The 10,000-nt window shown below is 30.1% G+C and overlaps 1 long non-coding RNA gene and 1 pseudogene across 1 annotated transcript in view; one reads left to right on the plus strand and one right to left on the minus strand.

The window, feature by feature from the left end:
• Nucleotides 1-10,000, plus strand: part of LOC145263943 (uncharacterized) — a 19,405-nt gene that overhangs the window by 1,587 nt on the left and 7,818 nt on the right. The window contains exon 2 of the long non-coding RNA XR_013864620.1: nucleotides 8,298-8,388. This is a non-coding gene — a long non-coding RNA (uncharacterized LOC145263943). The remainder of the gene's footprint in view (nucleotides 1-8,297; nucleotides 8,389-10,000) is intronic.
• Nucleotides 720-947, minus strand: LOC145263998 (U2 spliceosomal RNA; annotated as a pseudogene).

Here is a 10,000-nt window from a genome sequence, read left to right on the forward strand (position 1 = left end):
GCACCTGAAAGTCCCAAATGGTTACCCATTTGGTACTGGCCAGACTCATCGTTGCTTAACTTCGGTGATCCAACGGGAACCGGTGTGTCAAATGTGATTATGTCGTATATATTTTATACCTTTAAAATATTTGTACAAAAAAAAGCACAGGGATGCAACATTTAGGCGATGGGACAGAGGTTGGAGCTTGGTTGATAGTGCAAGACTTATTAGGTGGAAGATTCTTTTTTTGAACCGTGTCTAAGAGAAAGAGATTAGTGGTAGAAGCATCAGCCCATATGTAACAACAATACTCCATGTTGGGGCGAATTGTAGCTTTGTAAAGATATAGGATACTCTCTGCAGTGTCCTCAATATATTTGTTCCAATTCATGTTGCCTGTGAATGTTCTGCCGAGGAGTTTGAATGATGAGCTCTCGAGTAGGATGTTATTTGTCACGACAATCAGTGGTTGAGGAGGCTTTTTTTGTAATTGTTAAGGGAAAGAAGCTAAGTCTTAGTAGCATTAAATTTTACCATCCATTTACGGTCCCAATCCCACAACAGACTGAAGCTCGTTTTCTAGGGTTTCTGCAATTGCTGTGGATATGTGATATGTTCTAACTTATTTTAAAGCGTTTATTTACTTTGAAACAAAAGTAGTGTCAATTCTGTTGAGTTAGAACAAAAATTGTCAGTTTCGTTACAGCCATGTCGAGCCTAGTAAATCGAAAATTAAACACAAATAAACTTATCCAGGTATATAGAAAAGTACCTATTTACTATGCCTCCCCACGGGACAGAGTTAGACACCAGGGTCGTTTTTTAACGTGGAGAAAAGGTACAAAAATAAAAATTGTCTCAGTCGTGAAGGATTTCTCCTCCACCGAAAGAGAACAAGAAATGGAAGTGCAGCATCCGAAGAACAGATACTACACTTTGATCTTGACCAAAAGGCCAAGAAGTATCTTGCCTTTGGAAACATTTATTTGTTGTATATTTATTTTTTTCACCTTTTTTTTTTGTTTTGTTTTGTTTTGTTGGCTATTATAAAAAAATGCCCCAAAATATGATTTCATATGTAGACTTTCTTTGGCCTTTTGATTGGGAGCAAAATGTATTATCCGTAATTTGTACATTTATGAATAAAATTTAGTTTTCTAACACTTTTAACATTTTAAGTATGATGGATGCCTACATCCCTATTGTGGTCATTACACTGATTCTAACCAAGAATAGGATGGTCAAATGTGTTATAGTAGTCAAAAAACAACCAACAACCTCAGGCAAACAGTTAAGTTCTATTAGACCTAGTAATATGAAATTTGGGGAAAATAATTCCCTAAATATGTAGATTATCTTAAGTAGGTGTCATATGGCCTCATCCCCCCTCCAGACACACACGCGCGCGCGCACGCGCGCACACACACACACACACACACACACACACACACACACACACACACACACACATATATATATATTATGGCAGTAGAGTTTAGTTTCCTAGAAGTATATCCAATGAAACAACATGTGTCTACCAAAAAGTGCTCAATGAGTAAACAGAGCAGGTATATTGAATTTATTTATACAAACATTGATGGCTACATATGTGCATACATGTTTCTGTAATCACCCGTGATAGAGAAATTACATCTTCAGGCCACAAATTATCTTCGAAAACTCTACGTCGCCTGAATTCAGGTGACGAAGAGTTTTCGAAGATAATTTGTGGCCTGAAAATGTAATCTCCCTAGCACGGGTGATTACAGAAACATGTATATATATATATATATATATATATATATATATATATATATATATATATATATATATGACTACTTCATTTAATCACATAACTTATTATGTATGGGTATAATTTTATTCGTAAATTTTCAGTATTTAATATATATATATATATATATATATATATATATATATATATATATATATATATATATATATATATATATATATATATATGCTTTGAATCGATCTGTCACGTTTACCATTTGAAAAGGGAATTTTTTTCCGAAATTATTATGGATTTGTTGCAGACATAACAATTAAGACATTTGTATTTAATGCAACTGAATAAATATATGTATATATAGACATATATGTATGTACTTATTGATTTGTAAATCGCCACTTGTTTTCGTCTTCTTTCACCAACACCGACTATATCTTATTCCTCGCATTGTGATAGCCTTCTCATTCTCTACTACATACCTATCCCACACAATGCTTCAAGCAAACTACATATCAATTCTAATATATATATATATATATATATATATATATATATATATATATATATATATATATATATATATATATAGTGAGAGAGATGAGGAGTGAAAATCAAAGAGAGAGATATCGTATGAATCCGAACATTCTGTTGCTGGCATTGGTTTCCCCGATATTTTTATAGTCAGAATTCTTTCCAGAAAGACATCGAAGATTACATGACGGACCACGTGAAGGTTGCCAACATCCTAAGTGAAATCGATTTTTGATGAAACAGACTGGATTTGAACCAATGAACCACCGCCACCTTCCATTGAGAGAGATGGGGACAAAAAATCAGAGAGAGAGAGAGAGAGAGAGAGAGAGAGAGAGAGAGAAGCAGAGGAGAGGGAAACAAAAAGAGAGAATGGAGATGAGAAGAGAGGAAGAGATGAGGAGAGTTGGACAAAGAGCGAGGGATAGAGCAATGAGGAGAGATAGAGAGAGGTGAAGAGAGATGTGGAGAGAGAGAGAGAGGGGGGGGACACAGATGAAAAAGTAATGAAAAGAGAGATAGAGGAAGAGAGATTAGAGAAACAACAACAACAACAACAACAACAACAACAACAAAAAGCAATGCTTGAAGTGATTGAGATTTTCTGAAATGAAAACATGGCCACCAGTTGACTACTGACCCGAGCCGTTTGTGACAAGGCGCTGATTTTATCTGCTTTGTTCGTTCGGCTCGCGTTAATTGCGCAACAATTTCCAACATTAACCGGCCACGTGATCTGCTGATGGGGTACCCTCAGGTAAGCGATGATATTTATTTCTGGAGTGTAGATATCGTGGGGTATCAAGATATTAATCCAGCGTCTGGTAAAAGAAACATTTACGTAAAACTCATTCATGTTTCGTTTTAATTTATTTTATTTGCCTATCCAGGAGATTAGATACAAGGTCAGGTACTAAATTGAAAATCAGCGCACTAGTGATCTGGAAAAAATGTCTGATCAGCAGCGTAAGCATGCACTGGTAGAGGCGCTTCTGGCGTTTAGCGATAAACTAACCCCTTCTCAAAGAGTAGGTAAAGCCTGGAAAAATAACCCCCTAGAAACTGAATGGGACCATTCCTCAGCCCGACAGCAACAAAGTAACGTAGACTGATTGTTGAGTCACGATAGACATAAATAGAAGGCCGTATCACTAAAACTACGTGACCTGCTAACGTCACAGGATAAAGTTCGACGGCCACGGAAACACGGTACTGACTATTACGAACGATGGTCGTTTTCTGTTTCAGTTTTCAAAGAAATTGCTGAGGGATTCATAAAACTGATCCAAAATAGACTGTATTTTCTTTTCCGAAAGATAGAGAACTATTTTACATTTGGACACATGCAATTAAAAGAGAATATTTTATGCTGGGAAAATACTGTCAAGTTTTATATTTGTTGAAAGTGTATTCGATTACTAATTCACATTTGATTTTAAGTTAAAGATAATTTTAATGATATTTTAGATTAAAGATAATTTTAATGATATTTTAAGTTAAAATAATTTTAATGATATTTTCAGTTAAAGATAATTTTAATGATATTTTCAGTTAAAGATAATTTTAATTATATTTTAAGTTAAAGATATTTTAATTATATTTTCAGTTAAAGATAATTTTAATGATATTTTGAGTTAAAGATATTTTAATGATATTTTAAGTTAAAGATATTTTAATTATATTTTCAGTTAAAGATAATTTTAATGATATTTTGAGTTAAAGATATTTTAATTATATTTTCAGTTAAAGATAATTTTAATGATATTTTGAGTTAAAGATAATTTTAATGATATTTTGAGTTAAAGATAATTTTAATGATATTTTAAGTTAAAGATATTTTAATTATATTTTCAGTTAAAGATATTTTAATGATATTTTCAGTTAAAGATATCTTAATTATATTTTCAGTTAAAGATAATTTTAATGATATTTTGAGTTAAAGATAATTTTAATGATATTTTCAGTTAAAGATAATTTTAATGATATTTTGAGTTAAAGATAATTTTAATGATATTTTTTACACTTCTTTTTCTTGATAACAATATGTTAATTATTTTCCTTTTATTTTCTTATAAGGATTTGAAAAAGTTAATTTTGGGTCAGCAAGTGGAGAATTTTAATTCAATTTCTTTTTTAACGTTTAAATCTGTTAAACAAATAAATTTTACACGAGATTTTTTTCAGTCTATTCTCTTAATGATAAACTAGCGGGACCTGTGGAAATTCCACAGGTGTTCATTCATATCTAATACATTGATGTTGGCATTCTGTAGATGTTCATTGTAAATGGAGATGCTGCGATATTATTGTAGCTGTTTTTTTTTAACTGCAAAAGTAGTTATCTAAGCTAGCACGAACACCCGGCAAATCCCGGTTGTAAAGTACGCTAAAATATGTCATTTTAATTCTTGCAGATTTCGTATATATTATTATAGAGTTAATGTTCTATCGATTTTTATATATTATAAAGTTGCGATTTCAAAAATAAAAAATATATCCATATGACTTGGGTGCATCAGCTTGAATCGAAACCGAAATAAAATTTATTATATATATATACATATATATATATATATATATATATATATATATATATATATATATGAAGCTGGACGTGTGTGTGTGTGTGTGTGTGTGTGGTCACGAATAGGCTCCTATATGATTGACTATTTTAAAAAACTGATTACATATAATGATAGAAGATGTATCAGGAATGGGTATGTTTGATCTGGCAGAATGGTGGTTCATAAAAATTGTGGGGTCTGCGTACGTGCCTGGCCCCCAAAGTATGGAAATTAAAAAATGAAAAAAAAAACGTTTACAAGTGTTTTTGAGATAGATGTACATAAGAATACTTTGATAAGTATGTTTCAACTTAAATAGGGATGGTATAATAAAATTGTGGGGTCTACGTTCGCGCCTGTACTCCATGGAAATATGGCATAAACTTTAACAAAAACTTTTCTATTTACGTAAGTATACTTTGATAATCATGTTTCAGTTTGAAGAAATATGGTATGATAAAATTATAGGGTGCTCGTTCGCGCCTGACCTCCATAGAATATAAATATGTCACAAAGTTTAACAAGGTTTTTTAAAAGGGGTGAGGGTCCACAATAACACCTTAACTCTAATGTTAATTCACGTTAGTTTTTATTTATTTTTTGGTGTTGAATCATATTGTGTCGAATAAATTCACCTCATAAATTCACGTTCTTATTAAAGTGAAAGCCAAAAAAAAAAAAAAAAAGCCGGAACTTTAGACAATTCTCGACACAAATTTTGCATAACTCTGTTTTTCCTTCTCCACTTGCACGTGGCACTCTTTCAAAAATAGATAAATGGATAAATAATAAAAAAATAAGAATGTTACTTGTTATCGTGTCAAAAGAAGGAAAAAATCCAGCTCACGTGATTACGTGTCTTTTTAAAAACCTTAACATAACCTTTTTATTTTTATTCATATATCTGTTTAAGTTTTTTTTTTGTCAGTGTACTAGAAGGAATTCAGTTGATTACAACCATTTCTGCGTGTTATTTACATTACAATAGTACCACCCTGAATCCAACGGCGCAATACTACACCGTTCAATACTGTAAAACTGAAAAGAAGCTGTTCTGCTTGAAAAGGGTGCTATTTTCGTCTTATTCATATTTATATCGAATCTTTGCTTTAAAAAACTAAAGTAATTACGTGTTTACTTTTTTAATATCCCATTTTGCTGCTTCGGATTATTTTACTACAGTAAGTAAAGCTTCATTATTTTTCAAAACTGTTTTTGTTTCCTTGTTTTTCGATATTTCGTCGATATTATTCAGTAAGAGTGTTTAGCAGAAAAGCCAAAAAACGACTACCCGAAAAAATAAATATACAAGAAATAAATGTTACCATAGTCAATAAAAGTTCAGTTCATGTTTTTTTGTGTTTTGAAATAGTTTTTAATGCTCTTTACTTGAAATAATTTCAGAGAACCGAAATTAAAACGAAATTTGAGGCGATAACTACTTAAATGAATTTTTATATAAACTACACATGTCATAATCGAATATTCCTCAAGCACAAAATAACGGAAACCATTAAAATATGTTTATAAATATTCCTTACGTTGATGGAACTATCTTAAATTGTTAACACAGAATGCTCAGGTGCCTCTCCTTCAAATTGAAAACGGGTCTCTCCATTTCAAAGTCGCTGCCATTTTGATTTTTTTTTTAAACCGGTTCGTGAATTAGAAAAAAAAACTTTTTTTAACAAACTACTTAAAAACACAAACCAATGAACTTTTCTACCATAAAAGTAACTTTTATTGTCTATGGTAACATTTATTTCTTGTATATTTATATTATTATATATATAACATTTTCTCTTTGTAAGGAAACATCATTTTGTTGGTAATTTGGCTACGAATGAAAACAAAGTTGATATAAAAAAATATATTTTTGCGAAAATTATCTTTACATTCATCATATTTTGCTTAGGGTAAAATTTTTGAGTATCAAAACCTATCTCTTTACAACCCCCTCCTTTTCATAACCTATCATACTTTCATCAATCAGAGTCCATTTTCTGTAGGCTGTTGTTGAACCCAGTCAACGACGGGTACTTCTGCTAGTATATATATATATATATATATATATATATATATATATATATATATAATTTGAGTTCCTTCAACCATAATCGAAACCGAAACCAGAACTTATGAAGAATTGTTGATAAAATTATTTGTAAAAAAATAGATTACTGGAGTGCAATCAGTTATAATCGAAACGAAACCAAAACTCATGAAGAGTTCTCGATAAAAAATTTTATTAAAAAAATAGATGTTTTAAAATTTTTCACAGTACTAGTCATATATTTTTAGAGGTATTTTTAGTTTTCGATGTTCAATAAACAAACCAAAAATTTAGCCTCGACCGTGATCTTAGGAGATTAAAATTTTTAATTTATTTCTTTTAAATGTATTAAATTCCGTTAAAACTTGGTGTGTGTGTGTGTGTGTGTGTGTGTGTGTGTGTGTGTGTGTGTGTGTGTGTGTGTGTGTGTGTGTGTGTGTGTGTGTGTTTATTCCTGTCAGGAGGTTTTTCTTTTTGTATAATAATATTTTTCAAAAAAGTAATATTTTTTTCTTGTTCAAAAGTAGTTAGTCAAGAAACATATTTCCATAAAAAACTGTACACTAAAACTTTATATATATATATATATATATGAGGATGTATCTAATTTAATTAATAAAACCTGAAAAAACCTTATGCATGGACAATTAGGTTATATTTTCTTATTGATAAGTCATATTTACCTACTTGTCGCGGAATGAAGATGGTTGTCTAATCGAGTTTTCATTTAAATGTCGTCGCTGCTTTTTTCTCTTATCGAAAAACTGTGAAATTTTATTTTCTTGAATGAAAACAAACCTGCTCGATGAGAACATGACTGTTTTTGTCTTAATAATTATTTTTTATTAAAAAATAAAAATAAAAAATTTCAATTGTTCCAAAGGTACACGATAAAGGTTTTTATTTATTTTTGTTTATCGCAACAAGTGCTAATCTGGACTTGCACCAATTTTCCTGATAATTTAAAAATTGTACATGTCGAATGATAAAACTCGAAAATTGCATATTAAAAAAAATCTAATTATAATCTCCCCTTTTTTTTAGATTAAAAATGTAAATAAAATGGGATGGTGCACACACGCATTTTTTGTTTAATGAACGCTCCCTGCAACGCATTGTAGTCCGTGCCTATTTCGCAATGGGGGCCTCACTCGTGTACGTCTGCCATTTGTTTAATCATTGTTTGTTTGTTCTCTTAATCCAAAATTCAGTTTTTTGTAATTTCCTACTTCAAATATGTGTCATTTTACATACATAAATTTTGTTTTTGCTTGTTCTTAATTTATATTGAATAAATTTTAGTTTCAATATAAATCGAATCGTGTTCCTTCATTTTCTTTTTTATATGCATTTTTTTAAATAAATAATAAACGAATTATAGTCTTTAAAATCCATGAAACAAAATGTTTATTTACAGAATGTAGTTTCGCAGAAATTAATTCAAAAGAGAAAAGTTGTGTTGTTTTTGCAGAAACACTGGGATAATTTTAATCTAAAACAACATAACGGTAAGTGAACTTGTTTTATTTCTATCGAAGAAAATTGAATATTTCATTTTATTTATTTTTTAAACTGCTAAAGAACAATTTTCATAATAATATTTTTAAGTCCGTTCTTTTAATAATAAATAAAACTTTTCATTGAGTATTTCCAAAATATTTAAAAGTTAGCATTTTTCACGACAGTTTTTTGTTTTATTTTTTTTGTTGTTGTTGTTAAACGATTAATGAACTCAATATTTTAGCATCGGGCGTAATTTATTTCTTTGGAATATATTTAAAGCTTAAAAGTTTTTGTTTGTTTTATAACATTTTAACTGTAAATAATTTACATGACTGAAATGGGAAATGAAATAGAAAATTCTCTATTCTTTCCTGAGACACATGAACACAAATTCATATTAAAAATTCATTAACTAATCAGTTTTAATTAAAGTTTTGATATGCACTAAAAATAAAGAGTACATTAAATTTTAGTTAACCTATTTTCTTTTTTTTTATCTAATAAATAAATATTGTACGCACCATGCTGAAATCATAATGTTAATCAGAAAGCCATTCTTAACAGGAGGAGTGGGATTTCTAACTCTTCTGCACTTTCACCTAACAATTTAATGAAAAAATAATTTTTTTTGAAAATTGTTTTTGGAGTATTCTGTCGAACAATCAATTTACTTGTAAATTTTAATTTACATTCTTTATTTCATTTCCTTGTATATATATATATATATATATATATATATATATATATAAAGATACGCATGAAAACGGCTGGAGGTTACATCGACTGAAACGTTGTGAAATTAACACTCAAGATGATAAAAATAGTCTTAAGAATCCAAATAATACGAATAATCAATCTTCATCTAAAAAAATTCAGAAACGTTGGATTTGTTGCTGCCCAACACACCACTGTGTGTAATGGTTGGTGATGATTGTTGTATTATGTAGACTGAATTAGTAAGGTGTTAGAGAGAACATCGAGAGAATATAAAGACACACGTGTGAACGAAACAAAAGCTTTATTAACACTGAGAAAGAGTAGTAGTTTTTGCTACTACGATATACCACGTGATTGTGTGGTGGGAGGTTGCAGGAAATGGTGATGGTGGGAGTAATCCCAATCAAGGGGAAATAACTCGTGTTACTTGATGTATATAACAATGATGACTGAAAGTTGAATATTGAAAATCCATGTAGAATAGTTTTTGGTTAGGTTTGTGAAAAAGTTCATATGTGTTATTGTTAAGATTTAGAGTTATATCTAGAAAGTTTACTATTTTATAAATGCTGTCTATTGTTATTTCTAATCCCATTTCATTGAAAAAAGTTCTGATATTTTTTTCTAGTTTTTTCAGTAATTAAATGGAATTAACTACAAATAGCATGTCATCCCTATATAGCCCCTCATATAAACTCTATATTTTTCTGTTTATTTCTTTTAGTAAGTACAAGCCTACCAAATCAGTAACCTGTGCAGAATCCGGGATAACCCATTGTGATGTCAAAATGGCCCTCTTTATCTTTTCATGTCCACAGCTCATTGTTATATCTGATTAAGGTTTTTCTAGCTATTTTTATAATTTCAATCTCTAACTTAGTTACATCTGTTTCCTTTTCA

This window comes from Euprymna scolopes, chromosome 39 (assembly GCF_053919585.1).
Source record: "Euprymna scolopes isolate OS-2025 chromosome 39, ASM5391958v1, whole genome shotgun sequence".
Taxonomy (NCBI): domain Eukaryota; kingdom Metazoa; phylum Mollusca; class Cephalopoda; order Sepiida; family Sepiolidae; genus Euprymna; species Euprymna scolopes.